General features: G+C 37.4%; 1 protein-coding gene across 1 annotated transcript in view; it reads right to left on the reverse strand.

Annotated features, from left to right (window-relative positions):
* The window catches only part of LOC308080965 (uncharacterized protein), a 168,420-nt gene that overhangs the window by 41,108 nt on the left and 103,025 nt on the right, over positions 1-24,287 (reverse strand). Inside the window, exons 15-17 of the mRNA XM_080423105.1 lie at positions 24,038-24,167; positions 16,216-16,258; positions 3,294-3,350 (exon numbers count right to left, since the gene is read on the reverse strand). The gene's annotated coding sequence lies outside the window, so the exon portion shown is untranslated. The remainder of the gene's footprint in view (positions 1-3,293; positions 3,351-16,215; positions 16,259-24,037; positions 24,168-24,287) is intronic.

Here is a 24,287-nt window from a genome sequence, read left to right on the forward strand (position 1 = left end):
ACTCCTGTAAAGTATTGTTGCCTATTTGCTATTTATTTGCGCTCATGCTATTGTTGTTATTTCCGCCCATGTTTTCATTTTAGTTTTGTAGTGAATGCATTTTAGTTTAGTTTAGCGGCGCCATAGGAGGTTATAGTTTATATTTTAGGATTGTTGGTTATTTTGTATTGTTTTAAAGGCACAGAGGCCTCTTGTATCAGGGACGAATTCTAATAAATGTATATATACCCCTTTTTATCCACTGTGTTGACCTCAGTTCCTCCTTGGTTTTATAAGTGTTGTGTTCTCCTAAAGTCTAAGTACTTACCCAGTTACCTCGAACCTGTGAATAGCCTTTTGAAACGAAAATAGTTAATTAAGGAGTTCTTAGGCTCCTCCAGTCAAACCTAAGTGGCGTAGTCTGCAAAGTTTAATCATTTTATTCCATTGGTATACGCAACAATTACGCACCCCGCACTTTATATTGTGCATCTGATATTCTATTGTTGCAATGTGACAACAAAACACCCCAAGGAGTGTGGACTATTCTATTCTACAATTCTATTCTAACTGAGTGGGAAAATGTTCAATTATACTTCTGGAACAAGACTGTAGTCTTGTTTTCACCTTGAGGATTGATCATACTTTCATAGAGTTGAGTTTATATATAATAACCCTAAATACAATTTAACCTCTTCATCTATTCTATGATATATTCATACAGTCATATTATACAGTGTAATACTATATATTCATACAGTCATATTATATAGTATAACTGCCTCTGTGTCTGTTTGGTACATTGAAGTTTTTGGTTCCTACCTACCGAAGTTAATACATTGGGGCGGAACTAGTTGTTGGTGAAACAGTGTTTCCGGGGAGGTTTTATACGGACGCGGATTTGCCACGCTAGTTTCACTGTTGTTGATTTGCATAAGAGTTCATAAGATACCAAGAAGATGAGAAAGTCCCCCAAAATTCCTCTCTTATATGCATGCAGCCAATAAGGTACGGTTTGTTGATATTTTTTGTGTTGTTTTTTTTATAAGAGATTTACTTTAAGATGTAGTGTTGTGTTGTTAACCCATGTTGTAAGCTCAGTAGCTAAGTGCTAACGGAAATTGTGAATTATTGTTGTAGATGTTGTAGGTTGTCTGGTTTGGTTGCAGATTGTATTAATGTGTATGGTTTGTTTATTGTTTGATCTGTGATGTATTGTATTTTGTGTATGTTTTCGTCACATTTCTCACAGTCTGGATATAATTAATACCTACCTGTAACTTTTAATAACGTGTTGCTGCCATCATTGCTAAGAGGGAATTACATATAGTGTAATACTATATATTCATGCAGTCATATCGTTTTATATACTATATATATATTCGATAGACTCCAATCAGTCTGTAATATAAGTATTTTACACATACAGCAATGTTAAGAAACAGGGGCGGAGCTAGGGCGTGGCTTCCGTGGCTATAGCCACCGATGTTCTCTCCAAAACCACCGATTAAATACATGTGCATATATATATATATATATATATATATATATATATATATATACATACATATACATATACATATACATATGTGTGTGTGTGTGTGTGTGTGTGTGTGTGTGTGTGTGTGTGTGTGTGTGTGTGTGTGTGTGTGTGTGTGTGTGTGTGTGTGTTTCTGACTGGACCAGCATTAATGCCATTTTGCGACATGCATGGGCAGTACAGCTAAATAATAGGAGGCAGTAATACACAAACAGCCCTGGCATGTCTGCCAGGTGGCCATATGAACAGCTGAAGAAGCAGTTCATTAGGCCAGGCCACTAGCTGAAGCCACTGGGAGAAAACTGTGAGAACTGAGGAGCCAGGAGAGGAGTGGAGAATAGGCTCTATCTATGCACAGAAAGCAGCCATATTGGAAACAAATTGGGCCCCTTCCTTACTTCTTTCACAGGTCTTAACAATGACACTAAAATTCTTTTAATAGTTTATAAAGCTCTAAATGGTCTGGCACCTTCCTACCTCTCTGACTGCCTAGAGAGTGTTCCAAACCGGGCCCTCAGGTCTTCAAGTGCTGACCTGCTCGAGGTGCCTACAATGACATATCAAAAATATGGTGAAGCAGCATTCTGCTTTTACGGACCGACAGTGTGGAATAAACTCCCATTACACTTAAGACAGGCAGCCTCTGTCGATAGCTTTAAAGCACAGCTCAAGACCTATTACTTCACTCTTGCTTTTAGCTGATTCTTTGGTTGATTTTTAATTCCTCACTGTATTGCCTATTTTAATGTTGTTTTATGCCTTTGCTTTTATTTTATTTTATTTTTGTTTGCTTTATTGTTAAATTAGTTCTAACTGTATTCTTGCTCCGTAAAGCACTTTGAGCTGCATTTCATGTCATGAAAGGTGCTATACAAATAAAGTGTATTATTATTATTATTATTATTATTATTATTATTAATGAAGGCTCTATTCCATTTAGTGTAGCACAGTGGTTCTCAAACTTTTTAATTCCAAGGACCCCCATAACTGTGAGAGTGTACAAATGGAACAATTTGTACACTCTCAGAGTTGCACCGTAAGGGACCATTTGGAACCTCCTAAAGGAACCATGGAGGGTCCCTGGACTACACTTTGAGACCCACTGGTGTAGCAGAGTGTTTCCAGTGAGCCAACTTGCACAATATCAGCACCCTGACTCTGTTTGACCAGAATGGAACCGAACCTTAATTAGATCATTGGGCCTCTTCAAGTAAGGAAGAGGCCCAATGTATTTCCAATATGGCTGCTGCACATAGAGCCTATTGGTAAGCAGATTTATACTAGTTTTGATAGTTTATCATTAGAAACCTGTTTTGTGAAGAGCTCTGACCAATGCAGCATAATAACTGTGACATCAACAAGCTGTTGACTGAATCTGAGTGAGTTTATAACTGTTGTAAATTAGAGTGAAAAGTGCAGAACACAGCAAGGACCACCCCAAAAGATGTGTGGCGCACGCAGGGAGGGACCACCCAAAAAATTACAATGGAGTCAAACCTAGCTAAGTGGTCAGTCCAGTTCTAAGATGATGAATCGGTTTAAAACTCTACATCAGAAAAATCAGAGATCAGGTAGTGTAGTTTCACAAGGAGTCCAGTAGGTGGTGCATATTAATCACATCAAGACCCACTTTAAGGAAATACAAAACAGATAGAGATGTGTTTACTTATTATGGATTGTAGTTGAAGTAGGCTGGGTGAAACGGTGTGTTTACTTCTTAAAGGAAATGTGTATCTGCCAAACAGACAGCCCTGAGACTTAATTTATGACTCACCAATGGAATGACGTTCAGTACCATCTGTTGTTATCTGGTGTCTCTATCTGGACATCACTGAAAGCAAAGACAATAAATCATTATCAGTGGTGGAAAAAGTACTCACATGTTCTATTTAAGTAAAAGTATCAATACTGCACTAAATACTCTGTTACAAGTAAAAGTCCGGAATTAAAAATTTACTTGAGTAAAAGTACAAAAGTTTTGGTATCAAAATGCACTTAAAGTACCAAAAGTAGAAAGTAGGCCTACTCATTATGCAGAATGTCCCGTTTCGCAAGTTTTCAAATGTATAAAATGTATAAGAATCTTTTGAAAAGACGCATTGTGAGCTTGTAGATCTGCTATTTTCAAATGGCTGAAATGTATATAGGGCTGAAGTGGTTAATGTATGTTTTGTAATAATAATCAAAATCTACAAGTAACCAAATAACTAAAGTTTTCAAATAATTGTAGTGGAGTAGTAAAAAGTATTGGAAATTGGAAATACCCAAATAAAGTACAAATACCTCAACATTGTACTTAAGTATAGTTCTTAAGTAAATGTACTTAGCAGGGGCGGCTGGTATCAATGGGCTAGTGGGGCTAAGCCCCCCCTACATTATTGGGGAAAAAAAAAAAAAAAAAAAAGTTTTAATTTTTTTTTTTTTTTTTTTTTTTTTTAAATGTTTTATTATTAAAATGTTATTAAATGTTATTATTTTTATTTTATTTTTTTTAGAATAGATTATTTTACATGCTGGTGGAACCTAGAGCAGCAACAGCATCAAATAGTTACAAGGAAAACACTAAATATGTCAAAATGGGCTGATTTCTTTTAGCCCAAATCAGCTTCCATTCGCTTTCATTGAGTCGAGTGATTGACAGCTGACACGACACGCCTGCTTGATTTACTCACCATTGGGGCTAATTTTTCTTAGCCCTGAGGGTCAGCCCTCACTGGCTTTTGACCAATGACAGGTGCTACCTGCGTTACTGCGCTCTGTTCTGTGGGAAGTGAAGCGAAGGAGGAACAATGGCGGGTGTGTGTATTCAATTAAATGAAGTGGATTATTTACTTTCACATCCTTTTTCTCTTATGTCCGTGGGTGAAAAATTAGAAGTTAAGAGACTGGGTGCACATCGTCCAAAGGATATAAAAATAACTCAACAGGAAAAACGACAAAATCGTACATTCTGTGTGAGTTCGTTTGAAAAAAACGAATGGATGACAGCCAGTGTTTCCAAAAAATCATTGTTTTGTTTCCCATGCTTGCTATTCGGGGGAGACACCGCTTGGACCCACATAGGTATTGTGGATTTAAAACATTTATCTGAAAAAGTGAAGAAACATGATCGCTGCTCGAATCACATCGGGAATGGCCTTAAGCTGTCAATGTTGGGGAGAGTCAACATCGCGAGTCAACTTGACGAGGGGCACCGAATTGCAACACAGAGACACAATGAGCTGGTGAAGAAAAACAGGCATGCATTATCACGGATTCTGACTTGTATAACGTTTTGTGGGAAGCATGAGCTGGCCCTACGGGGGTCAGACGAAACAGCGGCCTCACTCCATAGAGGCGTGTTTCTGGACATGGTGGATGAGTTCTCCTTTTTAGACAGTCAGTTAGCTGATCACCTGTTAAGCACAAATGTTGCAAAGTACACGTCTAAGACCAGCCAAAATGAGTTGCTTGATTGTATGTTATCTGTCTATGAACAAAAACTGGCTGATGATATATCGCGCGCACCATTTGTAGCTGTGCAAGCTGATGAAACCACTGATGTGGCATGCGTCTGCCAGTGCGTAATTGTGCTCCGCTACATCACAGAGGGCTCCATTGTGGAGAGATTTTTGGGCTATTTCCCGTTAGTGGACAGAACGGCGGCGGGACTTGAACAACTCATAACAGAGAAGCTTCAGCCATATAAATTGGAACATAAATTGATTGCACAGACGTACGATGGGGCGGCTGTAATGAGCGGCGCAACATCTGGCTTACAAGTGAGGTTGAGAGCAACCTTCCCTCACGCACACTTTGTGCACTGCTATGCGCACCAGTTAAACCTAATTATGCAGCAGGCTTGCTCAAATCTCAAACCCGTCAGGGTATTTTTTGCCAACATATCAGCTTTTGCTGTATTTTTCTCCAAGTCCACCAAGAGAACTGCAGTCCTAGATGAAGTGTGTGGGAGGAGGATTCCAGCGGCGGGTCAAACAAGGTGGAATTTTAAAAGCCGCACCGTCCACACTGTGTTTGAACAGAAAGACACTTTGAAAAGGTGTTTTGAAAAAATAAAGGATGATCATGAGTCTTGGGACAATATTTCAATCCAACAAGCCCACGGACTGTCTGCAATGCTACAGGATGGTAGTTTTCTTTTCTTTTTATCGTTTTTCCACTCTGCGCTCATGCATGTTGATATTCTGTACAACATTCTTCAAAAGCGAACCACAGATCCTATCAAAACTAGACGGGCCCTAGATAATTTTTCCTGCTCCATAGCTGGACTAAAGGACACGCTGACCACAGATTACGCACAGCCACCTCCAGATGCAGACGCAGCTGAAGGAGCACGGCCGCGCAGGGGACAGCCGCCTCCTAACGTGTCATTAGCCAGACAGTGCTGTGACACAATGATTGAGCAGTCAAAGGTCCGCTTTGAGAAAGCACAGCATTTACTGGCTTTTGAACTTATTGACAGTAAACGGTTTGTACACTTTAAGAGCAGTTTCCCCCAGAAGCAGTTGGACATTGCAAGTCAATATTTCCCTATGATCTACAAAGAGAAACTGAAAAGTGAGCTGATGGTGATGTACAGTAGTGCCGAGTTTGCAGGGTTAAATTCTGCAATGTCACTTTTGAAGATGCTGACTGAGAACAATCTTGAAAGCACTTTTTTCTGAAACATTGAAATTAACGCAAATAGCCATCACAACCCCCATGGCAACGGCAGAGTCTGAGAGGTGTTTCAGCACACTTAAGAGGATCAAATCATTTCTCCGAAGTACAATGGGACAGGATAGGCTGAATGCCCTGGCTGTGCTGTCTATTGAAAGGGAATTTGTCCAAAAGTCACCAGACTTCAATGACATGGTGATTGATCTGTTTGCATCCCAAAAAGGCCGTCGATGTGAGCTGCTCTTCAGATAAGGTAGGCCCAAGCAAGACCCCTTAAAAGATAATCACACACATTTACTTTCCTTTCCTGTATACATCATGTGTAATATTGCATATTACACATTATCTATCATCTATAATGAATGACCTTTATTTTTGCAAGAGTTTTGGGCCATGTTTGAAACACTGTATTGCTGTTGTAATAACAACTGTTGGCCTTCAGCTGTGTGTGTGTGTGTGTGTGTGTGTGTGTGTGTGTGTGTGTGTGTGTGTGTGTGTGTGTGTGTGTGTGTGTGTGTGTGTGTGTGTGTGTGTGTCAAATAGTTCATTGATATTGAATTGAACCCTCGTAACTTGTTTTATTCATACATACAGTAAAAAATATTATACAGTAAAATTCATAATTGGAGGGGGGACAACAAAAAACAGCCAATCATAAACGAGCCTTTAGAGATATAAAGTTTTCACCAGGTTTTTCTCTCTCTCTCTCTCTCTCTCTCTCTCTCTCTCTCTCTCTCTCTCTCTCTCTCTCTCTCTCTCTCTCTCTCTCTCTCTCTCTCTCTCTCTCTCTCTCTCTCTCTCTCTCTCTCTCTCTCTCTCTCTCTCTCTCTCTCTCTCTCTCTCCAGAAGAAAAGAAAAGAAAAGAAAAGAAAAGAAAAGAAAAGAAAAGAAAAGAAAAGAAAAGAAAAGAAAAGAGAAGAAAAGAAAAGAATAGAAAAATAATAGAAAATAGGTTGGACAAATATGCTAGAAAGCAATTCTGTATAGTAGCAATTCTCAAAGAAAATAATGCTACTTTTCCTCTCTCTACAACCACATCCCATGGTTTATGCAGGTTCTTGATGGAACATTCCACAATTATTTTGAATGTTGACTTTTCAACTTTTTGGACTTGAAAGCATTACATTTTCCCCTGATTTATGTTCATTGTTATTGCTTTGCTATGGCAAACTAAATTGCCTCTAAATTATATCTGTAGGCTATCATCCCCTTAGAAGTAGCTTCAGGTACAATAAAGAGGAGTAATTAAGCTGAGTATGGCAGAACTGAGTACAGTTCAGTTCAGGTGGTATACACTACAGGGCATAGGAGAGTAAAACTGAATAGAGTACAATATAATACAATGGAAATCTATGGTGTATTGCAATATTGTGGACAGAATCAACAGTATTTATGTAATATACCTCACCTGACCAGTTGACCGGCTAATAAAAGACACAATGGACAATATGCTGTGATGTATGGTGTGTGTGTGTGTGTGTGTGTATACATTGCAGGCATGTGGTTTTTGCATCATCAGGCTTTTATTGTGGGTACTTGTGTTGTTGTGGAGCATTTGCTATAACCAAGTATAGGCCTGTATACTTGGTTATTATAGTGTTAGTGTAGTGTCATTGCTGTAACTTGGTATCTGGAATCTGTGACGCTGTTGCTGCAGGGTGAATAATGTGTTGTGTTTCCCAATATGCATTAAGCAGTGGCTGGCCGCCACCCCTTAAATCAGACCGCCACAGTATGATTTTATTTTTTTGATATCATTGATATCATGCTCAAATGCATTGATATAAGGCTCAAATGCTCTCAGGCAGGATGCCATATGTGCCATCACTAGTTGTTGATGTGTGACTGACTGATTTGTACACTTTTGTCTATACTTTTGTCAAATAAAAGTATATTTTCCTAAATCTGGATATGTAAACTATACAGATTATTACTGTTCACATGTACTATATAAGATATAAGACTTCGTGTTTGAGCATAAATATGCATTTTGAGAACCCAAATTCAACACGTCTTTTCTGGAAAAAAAGAAACGAAAAGAAACGTGAGGGGAGATATACACTGTTTTGATGAAGAATGCAATTTAAAAAATAAATGAAGCACAATGCAACGGAAACTAACTGAGATGTGTCGTATATGATGAGGCATAAACTGCAGGTTAGCAGGCTTGTAGTTTGTAATAAGAAGTGGAGGAGAAGAGACAGACGTCAGGGTTTCCAAGTTCCATTCAGTGGTTTATTCAGCAACAAACAAACAACCAGCATTCAGAGGAGCAGCCAGGAGCAGAGCCCCTGTCCACCCCCCAGCCTCACGGCTTGTGAGAGTCCTAGTCTAATCATTTTACAGACCCTCTCTTATACACTGTAGGTAGGTGACATTACAATAACAGGTGGGTGGGTGGCAGAGAATCCCCCCACCAGCTGACAATCAACTTCTTTGAACATGGGTTGACATGATTTGCAAGTGACTGGAGGAAGGGAGTGAAGTCTCCCAGTTTAACAATAGAAGATGTAAATCGCCCTTCACACCTAGCCAGGCTAGGCTGTCTCCTAAACAACAGGTCACTGAATGGCCCAAAGGTGCAGACAGTCTGTCTACAACACATTCATGATTCTCTTACTTTAGTAAACTAACTTAGTATCATTTCTTTATATGTTTTAAATTGCACACTGTTCAGATACCACAGATGTTTAAGAGAAAAGAAGACAGTGTTGAAGAAGCTGACAATGTGGTTAAAAACAAAGTTTGTAGAACAACAACGCCCAGGTACAGTGGTGGGAAAAGTACTCAATTACTTAAGTAAAAGTATCAATACTGCAATGTATGTATGTAAAGCACTCTGTTAAAAGTTTGGAATAGAAAATTTACTTGAGTGAAAGTACAACAGTATTGGTATCAAAATGTACTTAAAGTACCAAAAGTAAAACTAGTCAAATGTTTGAAATCTACAAGCTTGTGGAGCTTGTAGATCGGCTATTTTCAAATAGCCTAGGTATAAAATAGGGCTAAAGGGATTAATGTATGATTTAAATGTAATAATGTATATCTGCAAAGTAACTAAAGTTTTCAAATAATTGTAGTGGAGTAAAAGTACAATATTTGCACAACTATTTTCTATGCATGATATCATGTGCTTGTCATTTCTACACCATACCAGGCATTAAGAAATTGATCTTCAGGGATGCATGAATGAGGAAAAAAGCCTATAGTTATACCTATAACTTATAGGTATAACTGTGGCAAAATCTATGCATTTTACGAGTTTTGGGCCCCCCAAAACATTTCGCGCGCACGGCGAAGTTCGCGGCCCTCCCACCCAAATTTCCCACCAGCCGCCACTGGTACTTAGTTATTTTCCACCACTGATCATTATAAAGAGACCAGACATAATTGTTAGATTATCTCAATGTGATCTCAATGAATGTACACACATTACATACATTTAAAAGGTAACCGGAACACACAAAGGTAACCGGTTTATATAGCATTACTATATAAACCCATTGTAACTCATTTTAACCATATTAGACTCCTTCAAAATACATATTCATCCTGACTGACTGATATTGTCCTTCTAATGCGTGAGGGGCCATGTTTTTCAATTACTTTTGCATTATTGTTCTTATACATGTATACCAGAACCAAGTGTGTTTTCAATGAATCTATCATGGTTAAAATGGAGTTTGAAGTATACAATGGGTTTATATAGGAAGAGCTGATAATATTATGGGTGCGTTCGGAAATTGCGCACCGGAGCACACTCACCTATTAGTTTGTATTGGCCAGTGTATGGAGTTACATTTGTGTCTTTATTAACCAAACAAAAGAAAAACATTTGAGAGAGAAAAAATATAAACAGAGCAAAGAATAGTTTTGAATGAAAACAAATTAAAACAGCAAGCAAAAAAATATTATTTGTAAGCAAAGGAAATTATATAAACAGAACAAAACAATATTTATAATTAAAACAAATTAAAAACGCAATCAAAAAAATATATTTGTAAGCAAAAAAATATAAGATTTGAAAGAAAAGAAAAAATAATTGAGAACAAAACTTTTAGAATTCAAAAGTAAAAAAATAAGGAAAAACTGTTTAAACTACATAAAACTAAATACTTTGTTTTAAAAAATGTTTTGGGTAATAAAATGTGTTGTGCTAAATAAAATGTGTTTAATGTTTTTTTTCCTCATTTGTGAATGAAAGTTGTTTTTTTCTGATTGCAAAATGCCTTCTCTCTCAAAACCTGTCTTTGGTCTCGATTTTTTTTTCTCTCTCTTGGATTTTTTTGGGTGAGGGGTTAAAGTTCAGAAGGCGGGTCCTACGCTAGATGTAAGACACCTCTCCATTGGTCACTCGGAGTCTGAGTGACAGCTTGACAACTTTCTTAAACCCCCCCCCCCCCGATTCATGTTAATGTGTATTTCCAGACATTTAACCACTTCAGCCCTCAAATACTTAAAGTAGTAAACTTGACCTTTCACTCTGTACTTGGTCTGCTCTTTTTTCCCTCTACACCAAACAACGTTCCCAAAAATAGCAGATCTACAAGCTTGCAGTGCGAGGTGCTGTGAGCTTGTAGATCTGCTATTTTTGGCTAACGTTCTCTTCAGTGTAGGCAGGGTTCAAGTGGTTAATGTAAAAAAAACATGCATTTGGTAGCCCCCCGTCGTAACTCTGAGGGCCCCCTTGGGGTTACGGTGACGGACCCTCAGACCCCTGACTTAAGCATTCGTAAGCCTAGTTCAGTGCACCTCAAGTCTGTTTTATTAAGTGTAGCGGTTCTAAGTGTTAAACTGAAGTGATATTGATACATTCCAAACATTATCAAAGTATTTTGCGGCACCCCTTGCGGCACCCACTTTGAGAAACCCTGTCCTACACTCATACAGCACATAATATACCCAGATTTTAACCGATTTTAGAATCAGAATAATCTTTGTCACAATCATCTTTATTGTCAAATCACAGGTTTACAGGTGAAAAACAGTGGGTGAAATTTGTTTTTGTGCAAGCTCCGTAGTTTCTTGTTTGTTTTCATAAAGAGAAGAAGTGGGGCCACTAACTAACCGGGTACAGGGCAAGCAATCTTCTCAAGTGATCGTAGTGTATCTTGAGTAGCACAACACAATTTCATTATCTGGATATCGGACTAATACCGTTCATAATAATATTTGGTCCGCTGTGTATTTTATTGGTGATTCTTGTGATTTAACATAATTGCTCTCTTTACGTTTATTGGTATATTTTTTTAATCTTTGAAACTTGTTACTTCAGATGTTGATCTTTTGTCCTTTCTAAGATGTACAACCAGAAGATGCGGCTGAGGGAGAGAGACCCTCTGTGCCCATGGTGATGCAGTGGCTGACTGGGCAGGGACACAGGCATTTGCTGGTGTCGGAGAGAAAGAAATTCAAAATAGTTGACCACAACTATCTAGTCCACAGGCCAGGCCACACTGTTTGTTATCCCATTGTTAGTGCTTGTAACATTTACAACAGCCCACCTTGAAGATTACGAGTCTTTTAAGACCAACTTGCTTTCGGACATTAACGGTGCAAGCTTTGACAGAGTGTAACTTGTAAATAACTGTACATTGTCACTATCTTACTCCAGTCCATTGTCAATTTTTACTCGTGTTAAGGATACAAACTTAAAGGAAAACTTGGCAGATTATGAACCTCTTACCCTAACCCATTTTAAAAGTGTTTCAGGTCCAATTTTGTCTGCTCATTTATTTGTGTCATCACTTCCAATTTCACTTCTGTATCTTGACTGAGGTCTCTATCCTGATTGGATAAAATTGGCATCCCAACCTGAGCATGCATTTTCTGTTAGAGAGCCGGAGAGATGTTACTGAACACTCTATAGCAATGAGTACTGTCAGAATGTAGAGCTATTTAACACTTATTTTAACAAAAGAAAATCACTTACCCTCCCTAACGTTTTGAAATGATTGCACCTTTTAAGGGCACTGGCAGTGTAACTGTTTAAAATGTTTTTCTTCTTTCAAATCTGCTCTACAACTGCTCTACAAATGGCAAGTGTGTCACAGTGTTTAACGTTTATGTGAACCCAAGTAACAAGTTCTACAACAGCTTCTACCACATTCACACAGATGGATTTGGGGAAATATAATAATAAAAACTCAGACCATTTGTAAATCGGTGTTAATTGTCGATGTTAGGGTTAGCATACGATGGCATACGATATAGCCCACATTTTGGTTAAAATGTCTTTTAATAAACAATTCACTGAAAATGTTTGTGAATTGCTATATCTGTTAATTTGACCTTCGAATGCAGTTTATGCTAATTATAGGAAAGTCAATGTTGGATAAATAGATTTCTGCTCAACTTAGGCCTTGTTTGTGTATACTGAAATGCTGGACGAGAATGCAAAAACAAAAAGTGCTTCTGCATACTAAGTTAGAACTGCATTTGTTAGGATTTAAGGTATTGTTGGCAGGTTGAAAATATGCATGTGGCATTTAAAGCTACAGTCCTAAATAATCTGTACTATTACCTTTTTAATTCAATGGGGCAAATTAAATCCAACCCAAGTCTACCACCAGGTTTTCTAGGCTAGGGTATGATTTTCAGTGAGTGAGTCAGTAGTCTCTTGATCAGATGGGTGTGTGGGTCCCTCACCTCTGCTCTTGTGATGCTGCCAGTGTAATTCCATAGCCTCACAGAAAACTATACCTTACCTTAACCTGACACTAACTAACCTATCATAAAAAAGTGACCCGCAGTGGATTCGAACCCTCAAGCCTTGGATGATGGATTATAAAGTAAGCACACTATCAGACTTAACGTTTCTAAAGCAGTCTATCTGGAAGGCCAGTAGGCCAGTCACTTCAGGGGCCAGTCATTTCAGCCTTGCCTTAATTAGAATAACGAATATAACATGAAATAATGTAGCTTTATTTTATAACTTCAAGGGTTCCCAAATGTTTCAGGCTGTGAATCCCTAAAATAATCATATTTGAACTGGGGACCCCCCAAAATAATCATACTTGAACTGGGGACCACCCACCCTGCCAAGCACTTGAAATTGTAGGCATTAGATTTAGTTTGACTCGGTTCCACAGATAAATATTGTGAAAATAGCCGAACTACAAGCGCACAATGCCTTAAAAAGGTCTTAAAAGTCATTAAATTGTGACTTTAGAAATGTGTTATCCTGTATACACTTATACTGTATAGGTTGGTTTGTTTACTGTTGAGAGAGAAAACAATGTTGCCCATTAAGCTAATCTGGGGACCCCCTCTGAGGGTCCCGATCCCAAGTTTGGGAACCACTGGCCTACTATAACAATAACAATAACAATACAACAATTTTGAATACAGATCACAAACTGTAAGTAGAACAGAAACCTAACATTAGGGAATCATCTGAATTGCTAATAGCCTAAAATGCTCAATATTGTAACGAATAGTGTAGCGCCCAGAGCTGGGATGGAGCTCTGACCTCAGTCCCAGAGGACCACAATGGAAACAAGCCTTTTTGTGTTATCCTTATAACAATCATTGTACAATTGCACCTCTGTATCCTACTGTTAATAAAGTATTCCATCAATCTGTTTACTCAAACTGTTTACTGTACATATTTTTTTTGTTTTTGTTTTTATGATGTTTTGCATAGTAGTGTATATCTGTCTGTCATTAAATGTCTCTATGAATTGAGTACAAAGGACCCCAATGGAAACAAGTCATCTTTCTTGGGTTTTAAATACTCTTAGCTGACCTTGCATTATACTTTCATGTTTTTTAGTTTTTTTGCAAACTGCTAATAATTCAATCAATCAAAAAACCATGCTGGCCATAACACACCTCCATTCAACAAACTACATAAGGAAGGGGGAGCTGTCACTCAGACTCCAAGTGACCAATGGAGAGGTGTCTTACATCTATCAGCGTAGGACCCGCCTTCTGAACTTTAACCCCTCACCCAAAAAAATCCAAGAGAGAGAAAAAAAAAATCGAGACCAAAGACATAGGTTTTGAGAGAGAAGGCATTTTGCAATCAGAAAAAAACTTTCATTCGCAAATGAGGAAAAAAAACATTAAAAACATTTTATTTAGCACAACACATTTTATTACCCTAACATTTTACTAAGTATTTCGTTTCATGTAGTTTAAACAGTTTTTCCTTATTTTTTTACTCTTGAATTTTAAAAGTTTTGTTCTCAATTATTTATTATTTTCTTTCAAATCTTATATTTTTTTGCTTACAAATATATTTTTTTAATTGCGTTTTTAATTTGTTTTAATTAAAAATATTTTTTTGTTCTGTTTATATAATTTCCTTTGCTTACAAATTACATTTTTTTGCTTGATGTTTTAATTCGTTTTCATTCAAAACTATTCTTTGCTCTTTTTATATTTTTTCTCTCTCAAATGTTTTTCTTTTGTTTGGTTAATAAAGACACAAATGTAACTCCATACCGCTCAGTGCTGTATTTTCGAAAGCACCCTATATGTCTGATAAAATACATGTCAAATATCTAAATATTATAATCAAACAGCCTGGGATGCACACACAAGCCAGAGTAAAGTGGTGGAAAAAGTACTCAATATATTTACTTAAGTAAAAGTATCAATACTGCAATATAAAAATACTTTGTCACAAGTAAAAGTCCGGAATTCAAAATATACTTGAGTAAAAGTATTGGCATCAAAATGTACCAAAAGTAAAAGTACTCATTATATTTTGAGCTTGTAGATCTGCAATTTTCAAATGGACGAAATGTATTTAGGGCTGAAGTGGTTAATGTATGTTTTGTAATAATAATCAAAATCTTCAAAGGAACTAGTAACTAAAGTTTCAAATAATTATAGTGGAGTAAAAGCACAATATTTGGATTCAAAATGTAGTGGAGTAGAAGTAAAAGTATTGGAAATTGGAAATACTCAAGTAAAGTACAAATACCTCAAAACTGTACTTGAATACAGTACTTAAGTAAATGTACTTAGTTACTTTCCACCACTGCCAGAGTAGACGTTAAAATGACCCCCAACGGGTTTGAAAGTGAAACAGTCAACTGTTAACACGTGTCTTATAACCGCTTATAAATGTCTTATAATCTAACAATAAACATGTTTGCAATGATAATATTAAGAATTATATAGCCTTCTTAACACATAAGGTCAATACTCATCTTGTAAGGACTTATGAGCTCCTTATTAACTATGAATTAATGTTTATTATGGTCTTATAATATAACAATAAATGTTTTAACAATGCTATTTTAAACACTTATATAGCCTTATTAACAAAATGATACGATACATAAGCATGTTATAAGTGCCTTGTTAGCGGTTAATTAATGCTTATTAGGGTCTAATAATGTAACAATAAGTGTATTAACAATGATATTATAAACGATTATATAGCCTATTTTAAGGTTAATAATATATATTGACTATGAATTGAATACCAAGGACCTCATTGGAACGGACCTTTTAGACAAAGTATTTTAAATCTAACTTTGCTGTTTTACATTATTTGCCTAATAAAATATTCAATCAATCAATCAAACTATATAAATAAGGACTTATAAGTATCATATTAACTGTTAATTAATGGTTGTTATTATAATGTTTGTTAACAATGTTACAATTTAGGCATTTAGCAGATATTCTTAATCCAGAGCGATTTACAGTAAGCAAGGTAAACACGAGGTCATACATCAAATGCATAGAAATAGTAATCTAGGATCATAGGTAAACCAAGAATGTATCAGTCTAATAAGATAACATTGGCATATGCCAAAATCTTCTTAAAAACTAGTTTTACAATGAGTCCACTAGATGGTGCACATTAACCACATCAACTAACAAAGACTCAATTAGAAAAAGACAAAACTGTGTTGGACATTTATTTGTAGGTACAGTGGAAATATGGAGTGTTGTTAATATAAAGAAGGTTGTGTGAAATGGTGTGTTTCAGTCCTGAGGAGGTGAGGCTGTTTTTTTCACTTAATGAAGTAAATGTGTATCTGTCAAACAGCTCTGAGACGTCATGCATGACTCACCAATGGAATGACCTTCAGTAACATCTGTTGTTACCTGGTGTTTCTGAAAACAAAGAAAATAAATAATATAGATTTTGAGCCATAAGTCTCACACAGTTGTTAGAAGTGATCTAGTGATGAGTGTGCACATATCCAATCTATTTAATTCCCTGAATCTATGTCATTATTATATAATGACAATTATACAGTCCAAGTATAAGAGTAGGTGACTCCAGACGATCCGTATTGATTTAAGTTCATATATCCACTGCTGTCATGAATAGCAAACAACAGTTTAATAGAGGATTTTAAACACTTAAAACAATAGAAACTCTGTATTGTTAATATGTGCTGTATTTTCTACATCCAGTGTGTTGTGGATAAAACATAGTGGAGTCAAACAGTCAAGACACGGTGAATACATTCATGTTTTAACGTGTGTTATGAACATGGATGTATTCGCTGCAAATGCAACAGTCATGGATGTTCTAATCTACATAGTGTGTCACAGTGTGATTCATCTCACCACTGTACTGTGTACTGAATCAAAACAAGACCAGGCAAGACTAGGTGACACTCACTTAAAGGACAAGTACGGACTAAATAACACATAGGCTAATTACTTGCCACATGTTGTAGCTATTCTTTTGTGTCCATCACAATTAGACTTGAGTGCCTTTGGTACCTACATTCCTACATAACCACCAATGTCTGTTTTTTAGCAAACTTTTAGCACGCACCATCCACCCAGCCTCCCAGGCTGGAACAGTTAAGTTGACATTAAAGTTCTTATTCATATTAAAAAAGGAGACAATAAAATATGCTGCTATTAATTAGTAAAACTTTTTATTATTTGAAACAGGGCTTAAGTGGTTAATTCATAATGCACTTTTTTCCTCCCTAGAAATGTAGTGAAGTCAAAACTACATTTGTTTTTGAAATGTAGTGGAGTGAAAGTAATACATATCCAAAATACTCTCAGAAGTCCTATAAAATCTAAATTAGTTTGAGACCGTTTTGGAAATAATAATCAAACCAAAATAGCCGATCTACAAGCTCACACGAGATCTATATACAATGGTTTAAATAACCTCCATAATGCTACTAAACCAGCCCTTTAAAATCATTTCAATAACCTCCCCAGCATAATGCTACTAAACCAGCCCTATATACAATCAATTCAATAACCTCCATAATGCTACTAAACCAGCCCTATATACAATCATTTCAATAACCTCCCCAGCATAATGCTACTAAACCAGCCCTATATACCATCATTTAAATAACCTCCCCAGCATAATGCTACAAAACCAGCCCTATATACAATCATTTCAATAACCACCCCAGCATAATGCTACTAAACCAGCCCTATATACAATCATTTAAATAACCTCCCCAGCATAATGCTACTAAACCAGCCCTATATACCATCATTTAAATAACCTCCCCAGCATAATGCTACAAAACCAGCCCTATATACAATCATTTCAATAACCTCCCCAGCATAATGCTACTAAACCAGCCCTATATACCATCATTTAAATAACCTCCCCAGCATAATGCTACAAAACCAGCCCTATATACAATCATTTCAATAACCTCCCCAGCATAATGCTACTAAACCAGCCCTATATACCATCATTTAAATAACCTCCCCAGCATAATGCTACAAAACCAGCCCTATATACAATCATGTCAATAACCACCCCAGCATAATGCTACTAAACCAGCCCCTATATACAATCATTTAAATAACCTCCATAATGCTACTAAACCAGCCCTGTATACAATCATTTCAATAACCTCCCGAGGGCAAAATCGAGTAGCGCCCATCATAGCACTATGTCTGTTTGAGACATTTTATGCAACATTTGTTGGCCAATCAAATCCAGATGTTAGGATGTGTGACGCTCACCCAAGATAGGCTTTCTGGTAGCTTCAATGTTGCATTTGAACTGTTGTGTGGGAAAGACTGACCATCAGCAATGGTGTAATTTGTGCTTTGGATAAATAAGAGAATAAACTCTAGTGCTGAAACTGAAGCCTGAGTCTTATAGTAGTTCACACATTTAGTCCAACAATGCCCACAAACAGGAGTTTTGAGCCTGACTGACTGGTGACTGACTGACTGACTGACTGACTGACTGCTGACTATGAGATTCAATTCAAAGAGGTCTCGCAGGTAGTTTGTGGTATTACCTGTGTAGGCCCCATGAAGAGAAGATGCATTCGCCATCTATTTTGAATAAGGGGTGTCATGTTTTGCAATTAATTAAACTTACATAGACTATTTCTTTTATTAAGGTTTTGAGATTTCTACTTAAAATAAAGTATAGTTTTGGACCATGACGGAGGCGCGCCGACTCAGCAGACCTTGAGGCCAAGGAGTCGCGCCCGAGCGCCTCCAGGCGCGAGTGCCCGCGACGACCGGCCGATGGTCTGCTAGTCGACTAAGCGCCGTCCGAGTTATGTACCGATAGGCACAGAATCGTAAATAATATTGGTGGGGGCTGCGTTTGCCCCACTGACTGTGTAATTAAACTTACATAGACTATTTCTGTTTTTAAGGGTTTGTGATTTCTATTTGACTGTGCAGGGCAGAGGCGTCAAATCTCTGAGTTATGGTAACCGCATACCCTCACTAAATAGTATTACGACAAAAAAATGTATATAGAAACAACCAATGCAAGCTTCAAAGAACAAAATAACGTGCAAAAGTAGCTCCATTCAGGCTCACTCTTTGATAGGAAGACAGGTTAAGACACATACCCCAACTAGAAAACATAATATTAGGCCTTTTTAGTGTTTTACTATTAAAAGGGCAAGTCGAGCCTCTCTTCTCAATGAAAACTCAATTTAAATCCACCCCTCTCTTAAAAGGTTGCCTTGACTTAGTGGAAGTACTATTTTTCTTCTTATAACAAAAGGACTGGATAAGGGATAGACACATGCAGTACTACCATATTGACTTTAAGCACTGCTTTCTTTCTCTTTTCTCTTTTTTCTGTTTGCTAAATGTATACATGAGTACCTTAACCCCCTTTTGTGAGGACTCAGCTGTTTGTGCATTATTTTGCCTTTACCTGGACCCCTTTATTGGAAGAGACTCAGATTAATTGTATTTGTATTTGAAGACTGCAAGGACTTTATGTGTATTTTTGTGTGATGACCATAATGACTAATTGATGTGGTGTTTATGTATTTGGATTATGACTGCGCTTTTTGTGTACAAATTGGTTGGAAGTTGATGATCTCTACATGGAGAGGGGGAGTTGTCTTACCCGGACCCTATAAATTGGACACTTCCTGTGCCCACAGCACACAACGCTGATGAAGGCTTAACGCCGAAACGCGTCCGTTGTTATCTGTTCTGCAGCTTACTACCATGCATACAATGCTTACAATTTATAAAAAAATGTACCTTAAAAGGTAATTTCAGCCTTTCTTTTGATGACATCATCACCCACTTTGATCGTGAAACTCTCTGCCTTGCTAAGGTTAGGACTGGACCCAAAGAGGATGGATTCCGTTTTACCCAGGTGTAATGAAAGTTTGTTGTCAGAGAGCCAGATGCAGATCTTGTTGAGTTCAGAGCTGAGAGTTTTCTCAACCTGCAGCCTGTCCCTGTCCGAGACTAGCAGGGCCGAGTCATCTGCGAACAGGAACAGTTTGCAGTCGCAGGCTAAAGACATATCATTCACATATATCAGGAACAGTAAAGGTCCTAGTATACTTCCTTGAGGAACACCACAAGTCACAGGGAGGGGGGGGGGACTGGGTGCCGTTTACTTCCACCATTTGCTCCCTCCCTTCCAGGTAGGATCTCATCCAGTTCACTGACGTATCATCAAAACCTATTGCTTTGAGCTTATTGATCATGATTGGGTGATTAACGGTGTCAAAGGCCTTCTGGAGGTCCAGCATGACCATGCCGCAATATTTGCCCTTGTCGACATCTTGTTTGATAGAGTTGTTCAAATAGAGAAGGCATGTGTCAGTGGAGTGGTTTGTTCTGAAACCTGATTGGAATTTGTAGATTAGATTTTTCTCAGCAAGATACTTATCGACCTGTTCATAGACAATTTTTTCCATGACTTTCGAGATGGAGCTAAGAATAGAAATAGGGCGGTAGTTGCCAGGGTCTAATTTGTTTCCTTTTTTGTACAGAGGGGTCACCCTTGCTTTTTTGAAATCGTTAGGGACCCGTCCCTGTATTAAAAGACAATTAGATTATTTAGATACGACTGAACTATTTCAGGACTTCACACTAATGAGTCTGACTCCCAAACCCACATGGAGCAACTGGTGTTCAACACATAAAGACATTTTAACCACATGAACCCCAGTCCCTATTCTGGTCATGTTATAAAAGACCAACATTCTGCAAAAAACACAATCTACAATCTCACAACGAGTCACATTGGAATGTGTTATGAGCTTGTAGATCAGCTATTTTCAGCAAAGAGATTTGGTCGTAGATCCATGGGGGACTGCAGTCAACTAAGTATAGGGTTTAACTGGTTAACCCTTGAATTGTGTTAGAAAACTGCATCCACTTGTGGTGTTAGCGGGTCAAATTTGACCTGGGATTTAAATCAGCCCAAAATACTCAAAACTTTTTTTTTTTCATGAATTTTTTTCTCCCACCTCATAGCTGACTTGTAATGCATTCATATCCATGTAAACACTTTTTAAAATATTATGTTGGGTTAGGGCCAGCGTTTCATCTTTCAATATATCTCGTTTTCTATAATAAAAAAGTAAAAATTCACTCATTAAATGTCCTATAATGAAGGCAATGGATAATGATGTTGTCTAGCTATAATAGAATAATTAACAATAATAATAATTAGAACACACTTCCAAAAATGTTTTATAAAAAAAAATACTTGTTTTCGTTTTTTAACTTTAAAGGAGTGTGCTCTACATACATTTGAGCTGCTCTTGTTCATCAATGTCCTTTCCTGAATGTTGGGTTTGTCAAGCTCCTTCTAGTCATGTGTTCTCTTAAGCATCTACACCTGTGATATGAGAGTGGTGAGGCATTCTGGGAGATGTAGTGTGTGGCCATGTTGTGATGTTACAGCTCATTGGATCCGATATGGGAATGCACATTTATAAAAACGTAGATACCTCATTGGCCGCTACAGTTCATTGGAGCGATGTGTCACCATGGCCGCCATGTTGGGAAGGAGGAGCCGAGCCTTCTAATGCATGTATGTCTATTGAAGCAGGCAGTCTCTCTACTATTAAAATCATAACTCACTGAATGTTCAGCTAATCAATTAGTTAAGTTTGTAACAAATGCAAGACATGGAGTTATGGATCCATCATTTTGGTTACATTTAAAATGCATATTTTCATACCAAAACACTTTCTCTGAACAGTAATAGTCACAAAACATTTATATCTCTAGTCACTGAAATAGACAATAACATGAAATATGCAGATATACCACATCACAGAAATAGCCTTTTCTGTTTAAATCCAACACCCTCATAATGTTATTCTATTCAGGTCAGAAAACAGCCATCTATGGAGTTTTTTTGGACCACAAATGTAATAATAAATACCAGAATTATATTATGTATTTTTGTTTATATCATTGTCAATTTTATTTATTTAATTGTGGTAATTATTGTTACATTTTTGGACCAAAAAACATTGACAGTCTCTGTTCCATATTCTAATGGCACTGATAGCAATATGGCGCCCAATATGGCGGACATACAGCCCTAGAATCCAATGTGGCGCCTACCTTTTTATGTCTATGTGGGAATGCACCATAGACATAAGTAGGTAAACGCCTTATTGGCCACTGGGCTGCACGTCAACCCCACCTCCATACTACAGTATGTAAGGAAGCTGCTATAACTGCAAGAAATTGCAAATTATGTCTGAGTTGTATAGAAAATAAGTCCCTGAGACTAAACTCTTTTGTTTTATAACCATTACTGTTATTTTGATTAAGATTGTTCTGGTATGAAAACCCACATTTTGTATTTAACCACTTATCCTGTATCATATTACATGTCTGACATTTATAACAAATCAAACCACATGAAAATTGGTTGAGAATTCTGCGAGTTAGGATGATTTTAATACTGGAGAGACCTCCTGCTTTAATAGACATACATCATTAGGAGGCGTGGCTTTCCCCACAAAATATGGCGGCCGTGATGACCCTGAGAGGCCAATGAGGTATAGAGACACACAGGAACTACAAATGTCACGCCCACAATTGAGACAGTGCACCCACGCAAAGTCCGTTAGAACGATGTACTGCAGCTGTCAATGCATTCTCTATGAGATTAATATGAGAGTTAGCCTACTTTTAAAATGATCCTACATGAACTGGAGACGATATAGAGTATTAGAGTTGAATACAAATATGTTTCCAAATGTATAGAGTGTCTTTATCAGCATATCTTATATTGTTTTCTCAATAGTTTGTGTTTCACATTTAATTTGTCACTTAAATGGGTTATCCATCATGTTAACACAGCAGAGGGTAGACGGCAGACTGACAAGTAGTCGCATTTCAGTTAAATCACTTTACGAGCGCCGAGCGCCGACCTTGAAGAGGAGAATTCTCATCCCAATCCTGACTGACTTTGATCATGTCTATATTTTGAACATGTCATAGGATTATATAAATGTTCTACCTACCGCAGAGCTCCGACGTTACATGAACATTTTTAAACCGTTGTTGTATTAACTTGCCTGAATGTAAGTTGGGGAAATAACCCAACTAAATGGAGGAGTGACATATCCCGACATTTTCAACTACTTAGTGAATTCTCCAGGTTAGTATTAATATACAAATAGTATTGCAAGAAGTTGTTTAGATAATTGTCCAAAATAAATAGCCTATAAAAATTATACATGAGATCTGGGTATTGAAAACCTCAAGGTATACAGGTATACAATATACATCTGTGATGTATATTGCGACCACTTGAACTTTAGATTTCAGATAATAGAACTTTTGACACACTGATGGAGTATATTACAAAAGAAAAATGCTACAGCCTCAGTAGTTAACCAGTGAAATTACGGTATTTTACGATGCCTCTCATAGAGATCGTATTGACAGCTGCAGTACATTGTTCTAACACACACACACACACACACACACACACACACACACACACACACACACACACACACACACGATGCAGGAACTCAAATCCTCTCAGAATGCAGATGGATGGAGATGATATGATAAGATGAGAGGAGGGTTTAAGTAATTCACTGATTAATGGTTTATTTCATTTAATACTTTACTAGAACTCCCAAAATAAACTGTTAAAGTAGAATAAAAAGCAATAGAATAAGAAGAGAGACTAAACATCTCTTCAGGGGTCATCACCATGCCGGTTTGTGAATATGTCTGCATTAATTCAATCTGTGGCCTCTCTGTTCTGAAGAAAACATGAGACTAATTGACTCTTATCAGTACAGTCAGTGCTTTCATCACACATAACCTGAACAAAATAAGAACAATATAATGAATCAAAATAAATGTTTCATTATTTTTATGTTTTAAAAAAAGACATGGACGAGTCTTACCACGGACACATTGATGACCCCTGTCTGCTTCAGACAAATACAAAGGTGTGAATGTTGATGAGTTCAAAGTCATCAGGAATCAATGTATTCATGAACACAATGAAGTGATGTCATACAAGAAGATTGAGTCTCTCCCTCTCCATTGGCTCCATAATGGAGCGAATGTATGATTGTATGATGTATGAATAAGTGTATGATTTAATGTAGCCTACATTAGAAGACTCTTTAAGCCAGTGTGACATTAACAGTGTAGCTGTGAGACATCACATACCTGCTTACATATTCATGAGCACAAAGCACATGACACATGTGATAGGTGGAGACAGTACTGTGGGCGGGTCTGGAGGTGACTATAGACGAAACATCCAGCCAATCAGGAGGTCAGCACCTGTTGACAACCTCTGTTTGGGAGGAAGAGCACACACACACACACACACACACACACACACACACACACACACACACACACACACACACACACACACACACACACACACACACACACACACACACACACACAA

The sequence above is a fragment of the Gymnoscopelus braueri genome, assembly GCF_963280865.1.
Source record: "Gymnoscopelus braueri genome assembly, chromosome: 24".
Lineage (NCBI taxonomy): Eukaryota > Metazoa > Chordata > Actinopteri > Myctophiformes > Myctophidae > Gymnoscopelus > Gymnoscopelus braueri.